This window comes from Oryctolagus cuniculus, chromosome 3 (genome assembly GCF_964237555.1).
Source record: "Oryctolagus cuniculus chromosome 3, mOryCun1.1, whole genome shotgun sequence".
NCBI lineage: Eukaryota > Metazoa > Chordata > Mammalia > Lagomorpha > Leporidae > Oryctolagus > Oryctolagus cuniculus.
The window spans coordinates 119,862,326-119,885,675 of NC_091434.1; the positions used below are offsets into that span (position 1 = coordinate 119,862,326).

At 44.6% G+C, this 23,350-nt stretch overlaps 1 long non-coding RNA gene across 1 annotated transcript in view; it reads right to left on the reverse strand.

The window, feature by feature from the left end:
* The window catches only part of LOC127491631 (uncharacterized), an 82,280-nt gene extending 79,645 nt beyond the window's left edge, over positions 1-2,635 (reverse strand). Inside the window, exon 1 of the long non-coding RNA XR_007920450.2 lies at positions 2,457-2,635. This is a non-coding gene — a long non-coding RNA (uncharacterized lncRNA). The remainder of the gene's footprint in view (positions 1-2,456) is intronic.
* Positions 2,636-23,350: the final 20,715 nt, after the last annotated feature.

The window sequence follows — 23,350 nt, forward strand, 5'->3', positions numbered from 1 at the left end:
CCTCCCAGTTTACCATGGATGCCCCTTCTGCCTCCCTTGGGACTTCTCAGAGCGTCCAGGACAATGCTCTTATTCTTACCTTAGGTTGATGAGCTATTTTCATACCCATGGCCATGCAAGGTAACATATTAATACACAGCTCCTAGGGTTTGGGACTGGTCATTGTTGGAAAGTTTATTCTGCTTAGCACAATAAGTAGATCCCAAGTACTGCAAGAGACATAATTATACCAGAATGTATCTGCAGTTGGACAGGGTCTATTGAATTTTGCCTGCTCTCTGCCCCAGGATCCTTTTCTGGGAGCACACACCATTGCTATGGGCCAGGCTTCATGACACAACAGATCTGTGAGGCTAATGTCTTCCCAGGTACCTCTGTGTTGTCTGAATCCCATCAAGTTCAAAGACTTGGACCACCAGCACCTCTTCCACAGTTTACATGCTTGGTGCAGCTTCACAATCCTCCTGTCTGATCCCAGCATGTTTCATGGGGAAGCCAGGAAGCAAGTGAGGTCAGCACCCTACCTTGCCCAAGAGAGATGGACTCAGCCCTGAGGTCCAAATTAGGCAGAGCATGGGAAAGGGGACTGTCCCAGGAGGCGTGGTCAGAGCTCACAGGACTGGAACAACTGCATGGAGTCAGCTGCAATGGAGCTGGGCGGCAAGATGAGTGAGGAGGAAGACATGGGTGCAAGGTGCACAGTGGAGCATAGGTGGGAAGCTTAGGTGAGGAGGGGGAGGGAAGAGATGCAGGAGCCGGAGGAGGCCAACTAGTGGTGGCAATAAAGACAAATTAGGGCAGGAATAGAGACAGAGGACACTGCCACTGTCTGATCTGCACATGGGCGAGGAAGGAGCAGCTTCCTGTGTCCTAGGTCCCTACCTACCATGCACAGGAACCACACGGAAGACCCTAAGGGCAGGGCACTAAGGCCAGATGACCCACTGCAGGTGGGCAGACTCCTGAGATGCCCCAGATGGAGGGTTGCACTGCAGCTGCAGTGGGATTGCACACCTTCTGGTTACTTGGGCCCATTTTACCCCAAAGAAAAGTGCTGGCTTTACCTGACACAGGTAGTAGAGATCAAGATGCACACCTATGCCCTCTTCAGAAGCAGGACTCAGGGTATGAAAGGCATTCCCTGCAGAGCTGACCATGAATGTGTCAGCAAGGTCAGCACTGCATGGTGTCCTTTGGTGTCCTCTGTGAGGAGGCTGACACAGCAGGGAATTTTTTCCAGCATCAGACATGGCTGACACCGAGGTGAAATTGTTCCTTTCTGCCTGTTTTGTTTGAAATTGGTGCTATGCTTGCCCAACTGTCTCTCTCACATTTGCTTGCATTTGTCATCTGTGTGGCTTCAGGCCTGAGTTGAACCTTCCCTTCCATCACCATCACCTCCTGCTTTCTCTGGCTTTGCAAAGCAAATCCCTGGGCATTCAACACCCTGGGAGCCTCCTTGAAGATATTCCCTTGGCCATTCTAGATAAACCTTGATGAACCAGAGTGAACACTGTGCAAGTCTCAGCCACCTCAAGGCTCTGCTACCCTCACCTTTCAGGTTAAAGAAGCAAGTCACACACTTCCATGCACATGCATGCACCATGGAGAGTTCATCTTAAGCTTGAAAAATCAACTCAAAGTGGAGACCTATGAATCTGAATTTTAAACAGGTACCTGGGTGAATCTTCTGGAAAGTTTGGGAAACACCAAATGGGTCAATGAAATAGGAGAAAAACCAGCTAAACCCTCCTTGGAAGAGTTTGATGCACCTTATGTCATCACTGTGTTCTATCCCCATGATAAATCACTAAATCTGAAGTATTACTTGGTTTCGACCACTGAGGTATAAGGAAAGGTATACTCAGAAGTTTTACATCATTTGTCAATTCAGGCCTCAGGCTCTCAGCACCATTCAGCCAAGGACCTTGCAGACATACTTGCCAAGGGGCACAGAAGTCAATGAACCCAGGGGCCAGTGCTGTGGTGTAACGGGTAAAGCTTTCCCATTAAGTGCTGCATCCCATATGGACACCAGCTCAGGTCCTGGCTGCTCCACTTCTGATCCAGCTCTCTGCTATGGCCTGGGAAAGCAGTAGAAGGTGGCCCAAGACCTTGGCCCCTGCACCTGTGTAGGAGACCTGGAAGAAGCTCCTGGCTCCAGGCTCCTGTCTTCGGATTGGCAAAGCTCCTGCCATTGCGTCCACCTGGGGAGTGAACCAGTGGATGGAAGATCTCTCTCTCTCTTTCTCTCTCTCTCTCCCCCTGCCTCTCTGTAACTCTGCCTTTGAAATAAATAAATAAATCTTAAAAAGTCAATGGGCCCTTTGATCTTCCAAGTCTGCCTAGGAGTCCTGCAGCATTGAGCCCCACACAGTGGCAGCCGTGGCCAAAGTCTCCTTACAGTGGCTTTCACCATCTCTTTCCCCAACTTCCCCACATCCACATCTTCTTACCTGAAATTTTTCCCCAAAATAAGCTGCCTGCATGTAGACTATTGCTTCAGAATACACTTCTTGGAAGTCTAAGCTCAGATAGTTATTTCTTTCTAGGTTTTAAAGTTTCAAACAGACTTTTTTTTAACTGTTTGAACACTAGTTTTACCGTTAATTCTCATAGTACAACACATTAAGGACAGAAATCCTATATGGGGAGTAAGTGCACAGTGACTTCCATTGTTGATTTAACAATTGATATTCTTATTTATGACATCAGTAATCACCCGAGGCTCTTCTCATGAGCTGCCAAGGCTATGGAAGCCTCTTGAGTTCACAAACTCTGACCTTATTTAGAAACAGACATTTTTTAAGATTTATTTATTTGACAGGCAGAGTTGCAGACCTAGAGAAGGAGAAACAGAGAGAAAAGTCTTCCATCCACTGGTTCATTCCCCCAAATGGCCGCAATGGCAGGAGCTGGGCAGATCCAAATCCAGGAATCAGGAGCCAGGAGCTTTCTCTGGATATCCCACGTGGGTGCAGGGGCCCCAGCACTGGGCCATCTTCCACTGCTTTCCCAGGCCATTATCAGGGAGCTGGACTGGAAGTGGAGCAGCTGAGACTTGAACTGGTGCCCATATGGGATGCCAGTGCCACAGACAGACTTAGTCTAAGGCACAGTGTCAGACTTTAGATGGAAGAGCTGAAGCATCTGTCTGACGATGCCATGGGCATTTTCCCCTGGGTTCTGCCTGTGGCAGATCTGGAGTCCTAGAGCAGCTGTATGATTTCTGATGGCAGCTTCATCCCTCAGTGTCATGCATGGTGATCACTCCTGTTTGTGATGAACAGCGTTGGTGGCTTTTCTGTAGACTGCGAGAGACTTGAGGCACATTCCTTTACTGATTTCTGTTTGCAAGGCTCTCTATGAGCCAGACTCTGTATTCATAGCTGGTAAACCAATGGGCAGAAACAAGGGGTTAATCCCTGAGTTAGGGTCTCATTCAGGCTCATGCCCTCCCCAGCTTAGAAAGTGTGGATGCCACAGTTCACCTCCAGTCCTGCTGCTGTGTTTCACATCTTTCTGCACCCTTGCACCCTGAGTCTCCATGGGATCACCATCCTGGCCCCCAGCCACCATCTCCTTCCTGGCAAGGGCTCTGACCTCTTCTCTAAGCTTCTGATACTTTATAAGTGACCTTTGGGGGAAAGGGTTGGTCCAAATTTACCTGGTGCCCAGGCTCAGGTAAATTGAAGTTGAGGCAAAAGTTACAATTTGAATTAGTCTAGTGTGTGTAACTATAACAAAATACCTGAGAAAAGAGGTTTATTTCACTCACAGTTCTGGGGTACCACAGAGTATGCTGCTGGCATCATCTTCTGGTCGGGGCCTCCCGACAGGTGACATCACAGGCCAGGAGTAAGTGAGTTTAGGCGTTTGGGTGTGTGTGTGTGTGTGTGAGAGAGAGAGAGAGAGAGAGACCAGATGGCAAGGAAGGGAATGAAAGACTGAGCTAAGAAGGCTCAACATGCTGTATAATAATCCACTCTTGCAGTAGCTAATCCTGTCCTTCAAGAACTAATCCACATGCTCAATCCGACTTGCCAAAATGGTAGAGTTGGAAACGTACCAGGGGATTCCAGTTCAATCCCATCAAGATTGCATGTACCAATGCCATCTCACTAGTCCAAGTGATCAGTTTCAGTTCACAATTGATCATAATGATAGGTTTAAAAGTCAAAGGGATCACATAAACAAGACTAGTGTCTGCTAATACTAACTGATAGAATTAAAAAAGGAGAGAACGATCCAACATGGGAAGCGAGATAAACAGCAGACTCATAGAATGCCAGATGTCCTAAACAGCACTCTGACCTCAGAATCAGCCCTTAAGGCATTCAGATCTGGCTGAAGAACCCATTAGAGTATTTTAGGCATGGAAAGCCAAGACACTCTGGCAAAAAAGAAAAAAAGACCTAAATGAAAGATCTCTGCAAGTGAGATCCCAGCTGAAAGAGCGGGCCATCAAAGAAGGAGGTACCTTTCTCTGAAGGGAGGAGAGAACTTCCACTTTGGCTATGACCTTGTCTGAATAAGATGGGAGTTGGCGAACTCAAAAGGCTTCCATAGCCTTGGCAACTCATGACAAGAGCCTAGGGTGATTACTGATGCCATAAACAATAGTGTCAAATTGTTAAGTCAGCAACAGGAGTCACTGTGCACTTACTCCTCACGTAGGATCTCTGTCCTTAATGTGTTGTCCAATGTGAATTAATTCTATAACTAGTACTCAAACAGTACTTTACACTTCGTGTTTCTGTATGGGTGCAAACTGTTGAAATCTTTACTTAATATGTACTAAATTGATCTTCTGTATATAAAGATAATTGAAAATGAATCTTGATGTGAATGGAATGGGAGAGCGAGTGGGAGATGGGAGGGTTGCAGGTGGGAGGGAAGTTATGGAGGGGGAAAAAGCCACTGTAATCCAAAAGCTGTACTTTGGAAATTTATATTTATTAAATAAAAATTTAAAAAAAAAGATAAGTAAAAAAAGAAAGAACTAATCCAAGCTCAAGAGAACTCATGCAGTCTCTCAACAAAACCATTAATCCATTCATGAGGATGGCTTCCTCATGACCTCAAATGCCACTTCAAAGCCCACCCAGCTTGACACCATGAATTACACCTCACATTTTGGAAAGTTCTGATAGGAGAAGCCGCATCCAAATCACAACACGATGAATGTGGTCACACAGTGCTGAGTGGCTGGGGCTGCCCTGCCCTCCTCCCTCCACACCCAGGTACACACCTCCTCCCTTGAGAGCAGGAAGCCACAGAGCCATCAGCAAAGGCAGAAATGCATCATTCCTCCTCGTCAGGATGTGCAGAATGATGCAGATACTGACTGGGCCATCTTTCATTTTTCAGGAAAGATGCATCAGTCTCGGAATTTTGAAGGTCATTGCCATGACTGCCTTCCTGCAGATGCCCACGCTGTCTGGACAGAGGCCTGTGCTCCTCACAGACAGCTGTGTATCCGTCCTCTCAGCTTCCTCTGCACCCTGGCTCATTAGCTTGCTCGGGTTCTCCCTTCTTATCCTCGGAGGACTTCTGTGGGGGAGTGTGGTGGCCAGGGTGACATCGCAAAGGTGCCTGATGGCTCAGTACGTGAGGAAGCCTGCTCTATGGACATGGACTGGCGGCTGTGCTGGTGTTCGGCCCACATCTGAGGTTGCTCAGGGGAGTTCTAAGAGCTCTTTCCTCTTCCCACTTCTCTCAGCCGTGAGAAGTACTGGACACAGGCCTCCTGGAACTGGCCAGGCCCCAGCCTCGTCTGTACAGATGTTGTGAGGTTGTTTCTGCAGGAAAATTTCTTAGAACTGGTGGGAAGAGAAGGGTCGCACTGGACCCAGCCTAGGTGCAAGATGGAGCATACGCACCAAACGTAAAATGAAACTTCAGTGACCCACTTCAGCAGCTACCCCAAGCCCCAAGCCTGAGCGGGGACAGGAAGCATCACTGGGTGACAAGCAACACTATGACATGCCTTCCACCCCTTTCTGGAGCCCTGAGGATTGTCTCATGTTCCCTCTGCCATGCATGTGCCTGCTGTGGCTTGAATGTCTGTGTCCCTGCCAATTTCATATTGAAAGGCTCTCCAGTGTAGTGGTGTCAAGCGCTGGGACCTTCAGGAGGTGTGATTAGCCTATGAGGGCTCCTCCCTCGGGAATGGGATTGAGGCACTTGTAGAAGAGGCTTCGGCCCAGGGTTTGGCTTTTTTGGCCTCTCCACCTGCTGCCCTGTGAGGACACAGAGCACAAGGAGCCATGTTCAAGCAGAGTAGCCCTCAGCAGCTACCGAATGCACCAGCACCATGATCTTGGGGCCCTCAGCCTCCAGAACTCTGACAAACGTCTGTTCCTTATAAGCTCCCCTGTGACAGGAGCACAGAGGGGTGAGGGCAGGGCCTGTGCCCGCCCCATGAGTCCAGAGGTGGCATCCTGCAGCCTCCTTCCTGCCTTCAGCTAACAGAATGACTTGGCACCAGGAATACCTGTGTGTCGTGCTAGGGGTCAGGATGCACAGTGCACTGCAAATAATTGAAGAACCTGCAAAGAGGGCCTGCAGTCCTCCTCCCAAACCCATGTGGGGGCTTCCCTTGTGACTTTGCACCTGGTCTCTGGCTTGGTACAGAGACCCCATTTCCTCACTTCCTGAGGGACTCAGCAATCTCCTTGAGGTAGGCTGGGAAAGCAGGCAACCAAGGCTGTGATAATCACACCGGAAGCAGAACAGACAGACACAAGGGGCGAGGAAGGTGAGCAAAGCACGCAGCCTGCAGTGCATGGTTGTTGTCACGGCTGCCATCCTGACAGTCAAGGTTTTCTAACCACATGACATCTAGGTAAGCGTGACATTCTTACCAATTTAGGCCCTAGGTCGGCAGTAGCATTCAAAGACCACTACAAAACTGCTGACACAGCCAAGCTGAGTGTATCAGACCACCATGTTACAGGACAATGCCACTTAAACAGAATCCCAGTGGCATCTCACTAAGGGGACTCCAGGGAGAGTATTTTGCAGGATTTCATGTGTCAGCCAGGTCACTCTGAGATGGGCCTTACAAGGAAGGGAACTGGTTGGGATGGGAAAGCGTTTTCGCATAGTAGATTTGGATCCAGAGGCACAGATGGACGAGGATCATGAAGTGAGTAATGGCATGTCAGGCTGTCAGCGTTGATAAGAAAGCTATTTGGGCATGGCTCCCAGGCTTATCGTCCAGGAACAAGCCCTGTTTAAAGCAAAGCAGGTGAATTATTTTTGCTTGGTCTAATATTGTGTAGCACAGGAACCAGGAAGTATGCTAATTACAGTTCTCAGGCACCAGATGTAGCTTTCTGAGAATCATTCTTGGGGCAATTAAATGAAAAGCGAGAATGCTGTAGAAAGTGGGACGCATTCTTCAGGTAACAGACCTGTGCCAGTGACAGCTCTTCACATGTTAACGTTAGGCAAGGCTCATGTCCTAACCTTTGTTTATCTGGTCCTTTCAGTGGCCAAATAAGACAGGGGACTTGTGTTAAGTGCTCAAAGGGCATCCATCTGGTAAGGAGCAAAGTTCCTTCTGAAGCTAACAAGGTGTGCTAATTTTAAGTCTCCAGAGCCTCCAGCCAGGCACCACTTTGTGCAAGTTCCATCTCGTGAATAAATCACATTTTCACCAAATCAACATGATTGCTTTTTGTGATGCTTCCCAGGACTGGGCACTATGCTAGAGGCTAGTAATAAAAGATAAAAAGAGAGCAGAGGCCCATGCTCTGAAGCTAAAAGTCCCCTGGGGGGAAATCGTCATTCCAGCAATGAACGTGATTAGGCAGGGCAGGTGTCCGCTCGAGATTTTTACTTCTGCTTTGTGTGTGTTTCCCTTTGGGGAAGTGGGGGCTGGTGATGAGAGCAGGCAGGTGTAAAGAGTTTTGTGGAGGTCTCACCAGGAACAGATACTACATGATGCCTGGAGTTTTCCAGATGCAGAAGGAAGAGCTGGTGCTGCTGGCTAAAGGACCACTGTGTGTTGGAGCAGTGTGCCAGCATGTTCAGGTCACTGCATCCGGGCCAGGAGGGCCCTGCATCATTTCTGTGGACAGAGCTCCTCCATCAAGTCTCCAGCTGTGCAGAGCACCAGAGCCCAACAAGGAGAGGACAGTTCTGTTCAGGGGAGTCGGATGGCAGGGCAAGAGACTACCGAGAGCTAAGCCGTGTTGGAGACCGCCTTTCCCACAAGGTTTAGGGGGAGCCCCTGGATTTAATTGATCTTCAAAGGAAAGCTTGATAAGCCAGCACATTGCAGAGGACAAGGAAGGCTAACACCTTAAGAGTTAACCCAGAGGGAGGGCGGAATAGGAGAGCAGCCTCCCACGTGGGGAAAGGGTTTGAATGCAGCAGCCACAGGGGCTGCAGCCACACTGTGTGCTTGCCACGGTGAGCTCTCAGAGACCAGCATGCAGGCTTTGGCTCCTGCTAGGCGTCTGCACTTGTAAGACATCACAGAATGAAAATGCCTTTCTCTCAAGATGCAGGCTGCGTCAGGCGTGCTAAATGTTACACTGAGCTCCGGCATGCATTATTCATGTGTCATTTACAGTGCCCGGCGCTCCTGCGTGGAATGGCATAGCAATGAGGCCGCATGGGCTGCTGAAGCCTTGCCTTAACTGATTTTAGAGATGTTCAAGTAAAATTGGGGCAGCTCCTTAGCATGCTACCTCTTCTCGTGGGGTCTAGCACATTCTAGAAAGTCCTGCTGAGAAACTTGTCTGTGGAAGTTTGCTGGCAGGAAATATGCTTATGTGAGAGAGGAGGCAGATGGGGGAAAGAAGAGGAAAAGGAGGAAGAAGACAAGAGAAGGAAATCAATGTGACCTTCTGTTTCATGAACTGGAAAGGACTGAGTCCCAGATTAAATCTCTACTTTTGGAACCATTCAGTAAGAACAGTGAATAATACCAGCAATCCTGTATCGGGTTTTTCCATGTGTCAAGAACAGTATCAGTCCTTTCAAGTAGGTAGAAATTGTTCTCCTCATTTCATAGCTGAGATTACAAATGCCTTGAAAGACCAGGAACTGGACAGTGTGACTGCAGTCCTCAGACCTCACTCTCAACACACAGATGCACACAGGTGTACACAAAAGGGACTTCAGTCCTTTTTCCCACTGCTTTCTGAGGCCAAGTCATCTGCAATGTTAGTTTCATTGCATTTGTCCAAGGCCAAGTTGGTGTGACAAGGACGTCTGGTGGGAAGCTCAATGTTGACACAGATGTTCATCTTCCGTCAAGGGCAGCAGAGGTCCCAAGAGCTAGAGCAAGACTCGAGGTTTGCACCTGTGACTTTTCACTGAAATAAAGTTCGGGGATTCACCAAGTTCTCAGAAACTTGGTGACTGAATTTACTGAATCCTAAAATGAAAAAATTTTAGTTTAAGATTTACTTCCAAGTTTGACTACTTTGTTTGAAGCATATGTATTTGAGATATTTTTTGAATTCCTGAGGATAAGATTTTATTTCTGGGGATGGGCATTTGGCCTAGCAATTATCTGGGATTAATTCCTGGCTCCAGCTTCAGATTCCAGCTTTCTGCTAATGCAATCCCTGGCAGGCAGCGGCGAAGGCTGAAGTAATTGGGTTCCTCCCATGTATGGGGGAGATCTCCATGGTGTTTCTGGCTTCTGGCTTTGGTGCCAACCCAGGCTCAGTTGTTGCAGGCATATGGGGAGTAAAACCAGTAGGTAGGAGGTATGTGTGTGTGTGTGTATGTGTGTGTGTCTGTCTCTCAAAGGAATAAACAACATTTTTCTTTAAAGATTACAAGTCTGTTAGACCAGAAAATAGATGGTAAACCTCTTTAAGAATCACCTTCGGCTGGCGCCATGGCTCAATAGGCTAATCCTCCGCCTGCGGTGCTGGCACACCGGGTTCTAGTCCCGGTCGGGGCGCCAGATTCTGTCCCAGTTGCCCCTCTTCCAGGCCAGCTCTCTGCTGTGGCCAGGGAGTGCAGTGGAGGATGGCCCAAATGTTTGGGCCCTGCACCCCATGGGAGACCAGGAGAAGCACCTGGCTCCTGTCATTGGATCAGCGTGGTGCGCCAGCCGCAGCGCGCCGGCCACGGCGGCCATTGTGGGGTGAACCAACAGCAAAAGGAAGACCTTTCTCCCTGTCTCTCTCTCACACTGTCCACTCTGCCTGTCAAAAAAAAAAAAAAAAAGAATCACCTTTGAAGAGCAGAGTCCATGGGCCAGCATGGGGTCATCCAGTGAGTGAGGAGGACCTCAGGGGTGGCTAGTCCCACAAGTCTCAAAGTGTGTCCCTGGACCAGCAACACCAGCACCATCCAGGACAATCACTCTCCAAAAAAGCAAATTCCCTGGCCCCACCCAAGGGCTGAGAGTGGATTTTTACTAGCCCTGCCTGTAATTCTGGCACTGCCCAAGCGTGAGAACTACTCAAGTGTAAGTCTATTTAAGCCAATCTCATTTTTACCCAGAAGCCTCAACCTTGGATTCAGATACATTTGCCCATCAACTGACTGTCGGTCACTATCAAATTCTATTCTAAATCTTCTACATGAAGTTTCTTGTTTAATTTAAAAAAAAATCTGGTGGAACATTTCAGCTTTACAGATGAGATAATTGAGCCTCAGTGTTGTTAAAAGGTCTATCCAGGGTACACACAACATATCAAGAGCCAGATTTCTGTGCTTCACTGTGTAAATTGGGGCATGTGTCTATACCACCACCCTGCACTCATGTGAAGGAGAATCCCTTACTAGCGAAGTCATCCTGAGGAGCAAGGCCACTGGTTATCAGCCCTGCTGAACATGAGCATTGCCGGGAGGTTTGGGGGGATGTTTTGCCCCAATGTTTTATTGTATTTTTAAATATATATTGTTTAAAGTTTCCATTCTAACTGTTTTCAAGTGTGAAAATTAGTGGCATTAAGTACATTCACAAAGTTATGATGCCATCACCACTACCCATTTCCAGAATTTTTTCATCATCCTCATGAGAAACCATACCCATGAAATTCCCCAATCCCCCTTCCCCAAAACATCTGGTAACCTTTGTTTTGCATTCTATCTGTAGGACTGTGCCTTTTGAGGTCCTTCATATGAATGCAATTACACAATGTTTATCTTCCCTTTGTATCTTGCTTATTTCATACACCATACCATTTTCAAAGTTTATCTATGTGATAGCATGTAACAGAATTCCATTTCTTTTTAAGGTTGGATAATGTCCTATTGTACATATGCACTAGATTTTGTGTACGCATTCTACTGTCGGTGGACACCCAAATTGTTTCTGTCTCTTGGCTATCGGGAATAGTGCTCCTTGAACACAGGCATACACATATCTAGTGGAGACCATGCTTTCAATTATTTGCAGTATGGACTTCACCATGGGATTGCTGGATCATATGGTGTTTCGATGTTGATCTTTTTGAGGAACAGCTTGTTTTCCACAATGCCTGAATCATTTCCCATTCCTATCAGAAATTTACCAGAATTCAAATTTCTTTATATCTTCTCCCAAATTTATTACTTCCTTTTTAAAAAGCCATCCTCCTAACAGGTGTGAAGTTGTATCTCATAGTGGTTTTGGTTTGCATTTACCCAATGGCTGATGATATTGAGCATCTTACCATGTGTTTATTGGTTATAGGTAGGTAGGTAGATAGATAGATAGATAGATAGATAGACTCACTGAAGAAGTATCTTTTCAAGTTCTTTACCCATTTTGAATTGGGTTGTTTATTGCTGCTATTGTTAATTTATAGGAATTCTTTACATATATTCTAGATATTAATTATTTACTAAATATATGATTTTAAAATATTTCCCCACTCTGTGTACTATCCTTTCATCTTCTTCAGATGTCTTTTGTTGCACAAAAATTTTTAATTTTAATAAAGTACAACTTAGTCATCAATTTCCTCTGTTGTCCATGCTTTTGTTGTCACATCTGAGAAACCCAGTGTTATAAAGCTTTTCTCATATGTTTTCTTCTGAGCATTTTACAAGTTCAACTCTTATGCTTGGATTTTTAATACATTTTGAGTTACTTTTCTGTATGGTGTAAGTTAAGAGGCAAAGATATCTATTTTGAAAGAGGATATCAGTTTTCCCTGCACTATTTATGGAAAATATTATTTTTTCCCATTTAAGAGTTTTGTGCTCTTGTCAAAAATCAATCGACAAAATATATACAACATTTTAAAAGAACAGTAACGGGGATATGTCAAAGACACCCATGAGAAAACTACAAGAGCTCTTAATGGCCAAAGCTAGAACAATTTGATCAAAATGAATAAAGGATAATTTGGATTCTGACCCAAAGTATAAAGTAAGTAGCCAAGAATTCATAGTGATATAAAAATGGTTGAATGACCAAATGTATAAATATGAGACAATAGACAAATCTCTCATTCGGAATAACTCTAAATAACTCATGCAGATACTACACACTCGAGCTATCAATAGTGGCTTCCTTCCAAACAATAACAGAAAAGGAGGCAATAACGACAGCTTTACAGTGGAGAAACTTACACACACCACCTCAACAAGCTGCTCAAGAGCACCATCAATGATAATCAGGTTGACAGCTTTCCCCTTGATATGATGTGACTTGATTTTCCACCCTGAAATCCATAACTCAGTATAATCATGGAAAACATCAAATCCCAACTGAAAGACATTATGCAAAGTACCTTACCAGTGCTCCTCTATACTGTCAGCGTCATCAAAAAGAAGAAAAACAGGAGACATGACCACAGCTGTGAGGATCCTACAGACACAAGAAACCTAAATGTTATATCCTGTATGACATTCTAGGACAGAAAAAGGACACAGGAAAATATAAGGAAATATGAATAAAATATGACAACATGGGTGCATTCATGGTGGCAAATGTGCAATATTAATGTGAGATGCCAATAATAAAGTAAGCTACATGTTTGATAGATGATAACTGTGCAATTTTTCTGAAAACCTGAAACCATTATAAAGTAAAAAGTGTACTCAAATAAGAACATCTTACCAATTTCAGTCATATCCATAAGCTATTCTATACTAAAGGATGGAGTCAGGCAAAAACTAGCAGGAAACAGAAGAATCCAGGAATAAACTGAATTTTTCAACATTTTGGCTCTTCCTCTCTCTACTTTGTGACAGACTGCCATCATCCCACCTGTCTGGTGCTCATTGCTGAATGCCATGGACAGGCAGGTGGAATGGTAATTATTCCTTCATCTGGTCTGGCGCCTCTGAAATGTATGACTTTCATCTTAAATGCATCATTCCAGAGCATCTCAAGTAATTTTGGGTTGTAGGTGAGGCACAACATATTGATATACAGCCGTGCTGTAGCTGGCTTCCCTAATGATGTCCTGGGGATAATGACTGATCTCCTGGCATCTGAGGATGTCTTGAGCCAGATCAACTCCAAAGAGAACCGAGGATAGATTCCACTTCTACAGAGAAGTGAAGGATGGGTATGGCCCCCGGTCTCACTACTCCATCTTGCCAGGTGGGAGTGCAGATGCAGTTCAAGGGGAAGCAACCAGAAGAACAATGTTCGGTCTCTCTCCTAAACTCCAAAGAGCCCCTTGAAGTGTAATAAATGTGAGCCTACGGAGAGAGAGCCCAGAATAAACAGAAAATGCCATAATCTTGGCTGGCATCAAATATGCCTCCTCTTCAATCATCTCTCGAACCTTAATAATGTAAAAGCTCTAAGAGGAGACTTCTAGATGTATCTGTGTCATCATCAAAATTTCAGGGGAAAGACGTCAGGCTCCAATTCCTCAGGTGGCACCTGCCAGCATTGACGTACAACTTCAGTTCTGTCTCAGCTGTTCTTGACACAGTCATCTCCTCCCTTCCCTCCGCTGGCACAGAACCTATTCCATCAACCTGGGCGTTTTCAATGCCAGTGTCTGGAGGACTCTGATTTATTCACCTTGGGTGCCCATCCCAGGCTCTCGGAGAGCAGTTGCTGACTGAGGGTAGAGTGAGTGGAGTCATCCAGCCCCCCAGGAGCTTGGGCCTGATGCTGAGGGACGAGGGTCCATGGATCACGACCTCTACAGCTTGTCAGGCAGCACTGCAAGGTGCAAATAGCTTTTCATTCTGTCGGGTTCTTCGACACATATGCTGCTTTTGGCGTCGCTGTTCTTGCCGCATAGAAATCTGCAGAGCACCTCATTTCAAGAGACACTGTGCTACAGGGCGGTGCTGTATGAGGCTTCCAGGGAGAAGAGGCCCCATGAAGCTGCAGTCTGGGTATATGAAAAAGTCCCTTCTCTCCTCGCGCTTGACAAGAGAGCAGAGTTATTGCCACGCAGGAACATACATCAGGAGGCTGACATTCACAATGTAGGCTTCCTGAGGAATAATTCTGACTCTGTAGCCAAAGAAATGATGCCATTAGCCTTTTCTTGGAAAAGAGACATTTTTAAGGATGTGCCCAAAAGCGTGGCTGTGCCATTCTTGTCACCCTGCCCTTTGATTGGTACACACTCATCACCCCATGCGGGACTCTCTCCTCCCGTGAGTTGTTAGGAAGCATGAAGCACTCAAGGTGCTTTTGAACAAACTTTGTTATCCTTGTCCCCGAGGAAAGCACCCACACAGGAAGATGCTTCCCAGGGAGAAGCATCGTCCTCCTCTCAGTTGGAAAGGAGAAGGGGGTGAGAGGCAGTGTTTCCTCTCATAAGTGATGTCATCCATTACAACGGCGCCTCTCTTTTTTCCCCTGTGTGCTTATAAATAATCAACTTAGACTTATTAAATCAGCTCCAACAGTTAACGACGAGGCCAAAGAAACTCATGACTTGGTTTTGAAGAGGCACAGGCCCCTTCCTGGAGTGTCATATTCTCTTTGACATTCCACCGTGCTGTTTGAGAGGTAATGGGAAGGAGTGTTCTCCTAACACCAGGGGAGCTGGTTTCAAAGTGGAGCCTGAAGATTTAGCTGTGCCATTTCCACTCACAGCAGTGACAGGACTGTAACTAAATCCCCACGTGCTGTGCTGCAAATTTCCTGCAGAGCCTGCAGTGGGAGGGGTAAGAGAGTCTGACGTTTAGTGCGTCCCTGGGGCAATGTTTCTGGATGCAAGCTAGAAGGGTCTGATAGGAGGGCCAATGGATGGCGGGATGCAGCCTCTTTCTCTGACCCAGAGAGCTCTTCAATCCAAGACCAGTTTCTGTCTCATAGAAAAAGAAAAGAAAAGTCAAATCCTGAGACTCTCTGCCTGGGATTTTTGGTATCTTTATTGAAGGAAACTTTAAAAAAAAATTGCGAAGATGGTGCTGGTGTTGTGGCACAACAGTTTAAGCCACCACCTATGATGCTGCATCCCATATTGGAGCGTCGATTTGAGTCCCAGCTGCTCCATTTCCAATTCAGCTCCCCGCTAATGCACCTGGGAAAACAGATGAAGGTGGCCCAAGTACTTGGGCCCCTATCACCTACATGGGAGACCTAGATGACATTCCAGGCTGCTGGCTTTTACTTGGCCCAGCCCTGGCCATTGCATCCATTTGGGGAGTGAACCAGTAGATTGAAGATCTATTTCTCTCTCTCTCTCTCTCTCTCTCTCTCTGTTTATATCTTTTCAAATGTGGAAACTGCCTCAAAGAGTATTTTCCAAATGTCCATGTGAGAGAAATAATCTCCTAATTCTCAGACATTTTGTATTCAAAAATCTCAGCTATTTTCAATAGAATTGGTGGGTTTTAATCAGATCCCTGATCTGAGTACCTGGACTACTTAGATCAACCATAACTGACTATCAAGAGACACAGTAGCTTGCCAGCGATCGTAAAGCATGAGCTGTTTCAAGATCACTGATGCCCCTGATTTATGCCTACAGTCATTATTTGCTGACCCCCTCCTTTGCCCAGCCAAGTCCTCCCCAGATTTGTTTCTGAATTTTCCTCAAGGAAGAGAGACTTTGCCTATACATGGTTCTTCCCATAACTGATTATTTCATTTGTATGACGTTTTCTCATTAAAATCTCATGAATGTGATCTTTGTTCAAAACATGACTCCAGAGGCTGGCGTTGTGATGCAGTGGGTTATGTCACCAGCATCCCATATAGGAGTGCTGGTTTGAGTCCTGGTTGCTGCACTTCCAATCTAGCTCCCTGCTTGTAAGCCTGGCAAGGCAGCAAAAGATAGCCTAAGTCCTCAGGCCCTTGCTACCCACATGAGAGACCCAGATAGAATTCCTGCCTCCTGGATTTGGCCAGGCCCAGCTGCAGCCTTTGCAATCATTTGGGGGAGAGAATCAGTATATAGAAAATCTCTTTCTCTCTCTGTCTTTCCATCTTACTCAGCCTTTCAAGTAAATAAACTAAAACCTTTTAAAAAGATGAATCCAAAGCACTTTGACCCTCTTCTCCTCCCCCTTGAGTCTGGACTTCCTGACTGATTAATAAAAAGCAGGAGAAATAATTCTGGCTGTCTTCCTTCCTGTCTTTCAGGATGCTGACTCTTGGAACCCAGCCACCATACTGTGAGACTGCTCAGCCATCCCACAGAGAGCACACAGCCAGGAACTGACTGTCCCCATGCACTCTCTAAGCCTATGAGTGAGCTACTTTCAAAATGGACGCTCTAGTCCCAGCTGAGCTATCCCAGGTGAAACAAGCAAGACAAAGCTGCCCCTGGGAAATCTTCCCTAAGTTGCATTCATAAATAACTGCTTTATTAAGCTACTGGGCTTTAGGGTGAGTTACATAACTGATACATATTCTGTTAACTAAAAGTGAGATATGAATTTTTTTTAAAAGACACATGGTGGGACTGGCATTGTGACACAACAGGTAAAGCCACTGTCTGCAACACTGGCATCCCATATGGGCACACTTCCCATCCAGCTCCATGCTAATGCACCTGGGAAAAAAGCAGAAGATGGTCCAAGTGCTTGGGTTCTTGCACCCATGTGGGAGACCTGCATGCAGCTCTTGGCTCCTGGCTTTGGCCTGCTCATTTCTGGCTGTTGTGGCCATTTGGGGAGTGAACCAACAGATGGAAGAACTCTCTCTTGCTCTCGCTCTTGCTCGCTCTCTCCTTTCTCTCTCTTCTCTCTGTGTGTCTCTCCCTCTCGCTCTGTAACTCTGCCTTCCAAATAAATAAATAAATCATAGAAAAAGACCCTTGCTATTGACTTGGAAACTGTGTATTGCATAGAAGCTAAAAGGATATTGAGAAGACTTTTGATGTATACCTAAGGAGTCACAAAGCAATATAAAGGAAGTACCATTTGAGGCCAAAAGAAATGGAACCCTGTGGCAGGTGTTGTGGCCCAGTGGGTTAAGCTGCTTTCTGCAATGCCAGCATTCCATATGGGTGCCAGTTCGAGTCCCTGCAGCTACACTTCTGATCCAGCTCCCTGCTAATGTGTTTGGGAAAGCAGTGGAAGATGTCCCAAGAATAGAACTGGGGCTGGGGCCAGCGCTGTGACATAGCAAGTTCAAGCCGCAGCCTGCAGCACCAGCATCCCATATGGGTGCCAGTTCAAGTCCTCGCTGCTCCACTTCCAATCCAGCTCTCTGCTATGGCCTGGGAAAGCAGTAGAAGATGGCCCAAGTCCTTGCCCCGCTGTGCCACGTGGGAGACCCAGAGGAAGCTCCTGGCTCTGGGCTTCGGATCAGCTCAGCTCTGGCTGTTGCGGTCATTTGGGGAGTGAACCAGCGGATGGAAGCACTCTCTCTCTCTCTCTCTGGTTCCACCTTACTCTGTAATTCTGTCTTTCAAATAAATAAAATAAATCCTTAAAAAAAAGAGCTGGAGCCAATGTGGTGGTGTAGTAGGTTAAGTCTCCCTCTGCAACACCAGCATAACATATGGGTGCAGGTTCAAGTCCTGGATGCTCTGCTTCCAATCCAGCTTCCTGCTAATGTCCTGGGAAAGCAGTTAAAGATGGTTCAAGTGCCTGGGCCCCTGCACCCATGTGGGAGACCTAGGAGAAGCTCCTGGGTCTTGGCTTTGGATCAGCTTATCTCTGGCCATTGCAGTCATTTGGGGAGTGAACCAGCAGATGGAAGACCTCTCTCTCTCTCTCTCTCTCTCTCTCGCTGTCTGTCTCTCCCTCTCTTTGTTTGTAACTCTTCTTCTCAAATAAATAAGTAAAATTTAAAAAAATATATATATTATATAGGAACAGAAATTTAAACAAAAAAGTTGATTGCAAAAATTTACACAATAGTAAGTCTACTCAAAAACTCAAGGATTTAACAATTGAAATCTCTACACAGGAAGCTAGAAGCTGTACCTGACTTCTATTCACTGCCTATGATAAAATGCCTAGCATAGAAATGAGGTGGAAATTAAACTGTTAAATTCAAACGAGGTAAGACTTGCTGGATTTGAAAATAGATTGTTTATTTTCAGCATCTCCTGAAAACAATTTTCAGAGTAGAAAGGCCTTAGACCAAATATCAATTCCAAGTTGGAACAAGGCAAATCTTTTTTTAAGACCTCAAAGATATTTAAAGTAGTGCTTTCATAAAGCCCCTCAGGCTAGCAAAAGGCCATCTGAGGATTGTACGGATATTCTCTGCCGAAATTCTTCATTAAATAGTGGAGCCTCTGGTAGCTGCACAGGCACTATCCTGCAGGAGAATGAAAGGGACCATGTGGTAAAGATAGGGTTACTGCAATAGGCTTACAGTGGTGGTTTATGTCTGGTAGGATAAACTCCAGTAAGATTTTTTCCACTGCCAGGTGTTGGGTCTGTGGGAATGATCTCTTTAGTTCACAGATATTCTGACTGAGAACAGAATCCAAGGACATGTAGGGGCTTCATCTGAGTATGGACCTGATCAGGTAGCTGCATGCTGGATCTTGAGTCTGCGCTCATGCTGTGATGAGATGAAGCTTTGGGGACATGTGGTACATAAAGGAATAGAAAGAACTTGAGTTCAGAACGTAGATTCGGAGTGCAGGAACAGCTCTGGAAAGAAATTACGAAGGTGAAAACTCTGGCTGAGAACCAAAGTTTCTGGAGCCAGGGCTGTGGCGGCATAGTGAATAATGCTACAGCCTGTGACGTCAGCATCCCATATGAGTGCCAATTCAAGTCTTGGCTGTTCCACTTCCAATCCAGCTCCCTGCTCATGTGCCAGGAAAAAGCAATGGAGGATGGCCCAAGTCCCTGGGCCCCTGAACCCATGTGGGAGACCAGGAAGAAGCTCCTCGCTTCTGGCTCCTGACTTTGGATCAGCCCAACTCCAACCCATGCAACCAGATGGGGAGTGAACCAGCAGATGGAAGACCTCTCTTTGTCTCTCTCCCTCTCTCTCTCTCTCTCTCTCCCCCCCTCTGTGTAATTCTGCCTTTCGAATAAATAAATAGGTCTTTAAAAAAGAACCAAAGCTTTGAAACATTGTGAACAGAGTTAATGCAAGAAAAAAATGAGACTATGGGGAAAAAAACAGTTGGCTTTGTGCAACTTTACTTAACTGTATTTGCACATCTCTACCTCTGGTCCCAGAGTTTTGAAAACTAATGATCTCACCACTACAGTAACTGTAGGAAACAGGAACCTAGAATTCACTAATGATGAAGAACAGGTTTGGAATGTCCAACAAAGTCTTATTCCATGCAACTGTCTATCTTTTTCTAAGATTTGCTTAATTGAATAGTGGAGGGGAGTGGGAGAGAGATATCTTACATCCTCTGGTTCACTCTCCAACTGGCCACAGTAGCTAGAAAATGCCCAAAAAGCTATTATGAAAAGAAACGGGACAGTACAATCCATGGATGCTTTAAAAAGCAGTCAATATCAACTGATCTGGGAATCCCAGACACTAGAATTAGTAAAATAAGACTTTAAAACTCTTGTTGTTTTCTTAAAGTAAAACTAAAACACCTACTACAAATATATTCAAACAACTGAACTATGTTTAAAGAGTTAAAGAGGGGTGAGCCACCGCTTGGGATGCCGGCACCTCATATCGGAGTTTAGGTTCAAGTCCTATCTACTTTGCTTCTGATCCAGCTCTCCTCTAATGTAACTGGGAAGCAGCAGATGATGGCTCAAGTACTTGAGTTCCTGTCATCCATGAGGGAGAGCCAGATGGAGTTCCTAGATCCCTTAAGCTCTGGCTATTATGGCCATTTGCGGAGTGAACCAACAGAAGACTCTTTCTCCCTCTCCCTTTCCCACTCTCTCTCTCTTTCAAATAAATACATCTTTTAAAAATATTTTAAAATGAAAAAAATAGCAAGACATTCTCAGATGAATGAAACCTGAGGAAAGTTGGTAATAAATGACCTGTCTTACAAGAAATACTTAAAGGAGAGCTTCAAGCTGAAGTAGAAAAATACCATGACACAGTGACTCAAATACTCATAAGGAAACAAATCACCTAGATAAATATGAAAACACTGTAAATGTATTTTTGTATATACCATTTTTCTACTTTTGTCTAATTTTTTAAAAAATGCATAAAGCAACAATTTTAAAATTGTGATGATAGAATTATAATGCATATACATGTAATTTGCATGAAAACACTGGCACAAGTGAGGGGGGAGGAGATGAAACTTTATTAAAGAAATGTTTACATGATTAAGTTGGTACTAACTCAGATTGTTTTAAGACAAACTATTACTTTGTAGTTCTTACGGCAACATGAAGAAAAAGTATAAAACATAATAAACAGAAAAAATAAGTGGCATGTTAGAAAATATCTATAAATCACAAAAGTAAGTAAATAAAGTCATAATGAGACAAAAAACACCTAAAACACAAAAATAACAAAATTTCAAGTGTAAATTTCACCTTTCCAATAAAATAATAAATGTAAATGGATTAAACTCTGCATCCAAGAGGCATAGTGGCGTAGCAAGTTAATGCCCTGGCCTGAAGAGCCAGCATCCCATATGGGTACCAGTTCAAGACCTGGCTGCTCCATTAAAAATAAAGATAAAATAAATAAATAAATAAAAAGAAAAAAGAAAAAGAAAAGCATAGTCCAAGTATATGATGTTTGTAACTGACACACTTGAGACTGAACAATAGGCTTGAACTGGTAAGAAAGAATACGCCACACAAACATTAAACAAATAACTACTGAAGTGAACATGTCAATATCAGAAAAAAAAATAGTAAGACAAAATTGTTACCAGAAACAGGGATATTTTGTAATGTCAGAGTTCAACATGTTAGGAAAAACATCTTAAACATGTATGTACATAAAAAGAAAGTCCTGAACTACCTGAAAGAGAAAATTATGGAACTGAATGGTAGTTGGAGATTTCAAAGCCACACTTTACCTCATGGATAAAACTAGACATAAGATCAATAAATAGAAGGCTTTAACAGCACTTCAGCCAACTGCATCTGGAACTCACAGTCATCTATGAAAGTGTCGACTTACGGTAACACAGTCTTCTCTAGTGTGCATGTAACTTTCTCCAAGATAGACAGTATGCTTGGCTATGAAACAAGCTTCAGTAAAAAGACTTAAAAATCAAAATATGTTCTATGACAATAAAATTGAATCAGAGATTAATAAAGGAAAAAATGTGGAAAACTAATCAACACACCAAAATGACCAAGTGTGAGGAAGAGTGATGTCTCCTGACTTGTTATGGGGCTCCAGGTGGGCAGCTACTTCACAGCACCCATACGAGTGAAGTCTAAAGATGGCCCTTTGCAGCCAGGACCTGGGTGGGAACAGGCGCATCATGGACTGGGCTGTTATTCCAGGGCAGTTCAGTGGTGTGGTATCCCAGCAGTTCCCCAAACTGGGTTCAGGATCTGTCTGGGCCTTAAGGCTTTCCAGATGTAAATCACTCAGGCGTTTGTGGTATACATGGAGATTGACATCTGCTTACTCTTTTCCTGCCAAGAAAAGTACCTCTTGGCTCAGGTGGATCTTAAAAGAGAGTACAGCAGATGTTGTGTGCTTAGTCCTCTTTATAAGACCATCACATATCTCCTCACTCTGCAGCAACTACTCATGTACTCCCTTTCTTATCTCACTCTCTGTTCTGTGCTGCCAGAGCTGGGGAAATGATGGTGGCAACAGTCCCTCTTCCTACTTGTCTAATTCAGTTTCATAGGCTGAATGCGAGGTCCTTCCTGGCACTGGATTTCACCATGATGGACCTGGTTCTAAGATCTGGACTCAATACCTTCTCCTTATTTTCTACTTTGTTTTTCTATTCTTTATCTCATTCATTTCCAATACAGTATTATTCTCTTCCTTCTGCTTATCTTCCCACCCCACCCCACAACCAGTTTCTTAAGTTGACTCTTTACTAGCTGAATTAACATATTATTGTGATATTATTTCTTCTATAGACATTTGCTAGAATTCACCAATGACAGTATTTAGACATGTAGTTATCTCTAGGGAAAGAAGATCTTTTTAAAAAATAAGAATAGGTTAGGAGAGGGAGGAGGAAGAAGAGTAGGAGTATGGGCAGGAGTGAGGGTAGAGTAGAAAGTATCACTATGTTCCTGAATCTGTATATATGAAATACATGAAATTTGTATACCTTAAATATAATTTTAAAATAATTAATGTCTTAAATATACATGAGGCTATTCATTTTTTAATTTCCATTTTAGTTTTCTAAATTTGTTTTTGAAGAACTGTGTGCATTTCACAGTATCTGTCAAAATTATTAGAATAAAACTGATTAACATCCTTTTAAATTTTTGAAAATAGAGCTACTCTACAACGTACAGATCTCACAGCTAGGTATATATTCAAAGGAAATGAAATAAACCTGCCAAAGATATAGCTGCTGTTGTAATGCTGTTCACACGATTATTGTAGCATTATTCACAGTAGCTAAGAATGAATAGAATCAATCTGAGTCAGTCAATTAATTAAAGGGTACAGACAATGTTATAAACACACACACACACACACACACACACACACACTATTCAGCCATGAAAAGGTTGAAATTTTGTAATTTCTGACAAGATGGATGGGCCTAGAGGACATTATGTTAGGTGAAATCGATCAGGGACAGAAAGACAAATACTGTGACATCCCATTCATGCAGAATCTTAAAAAGTTGATCCTGGGACCAGCTCCATGGCGCAGTAGGTTAATCCTCTACTTGCGACACTGGCATCCCATATAGGAGCTGGTTCTAGTCCCAGCTGCCCCTCTTCCAATTCAGCTCTCTGCTGTGGCCTGGGAAAGCAGTAGAAGATGGCCCAAGTGCTTGGGACCCTGAACCCACATGGAAGACCGGGAAGAAGCTCCTTGCTCCTGGCTTTGGATTGGTACATCTCCAACTGTTGTGGCCATCTGGGGAGTAAACCAATGGAAGGAAGACCTCTCTCTCTCTCACCCTTGTACTGTCTGTAACTCTACCTG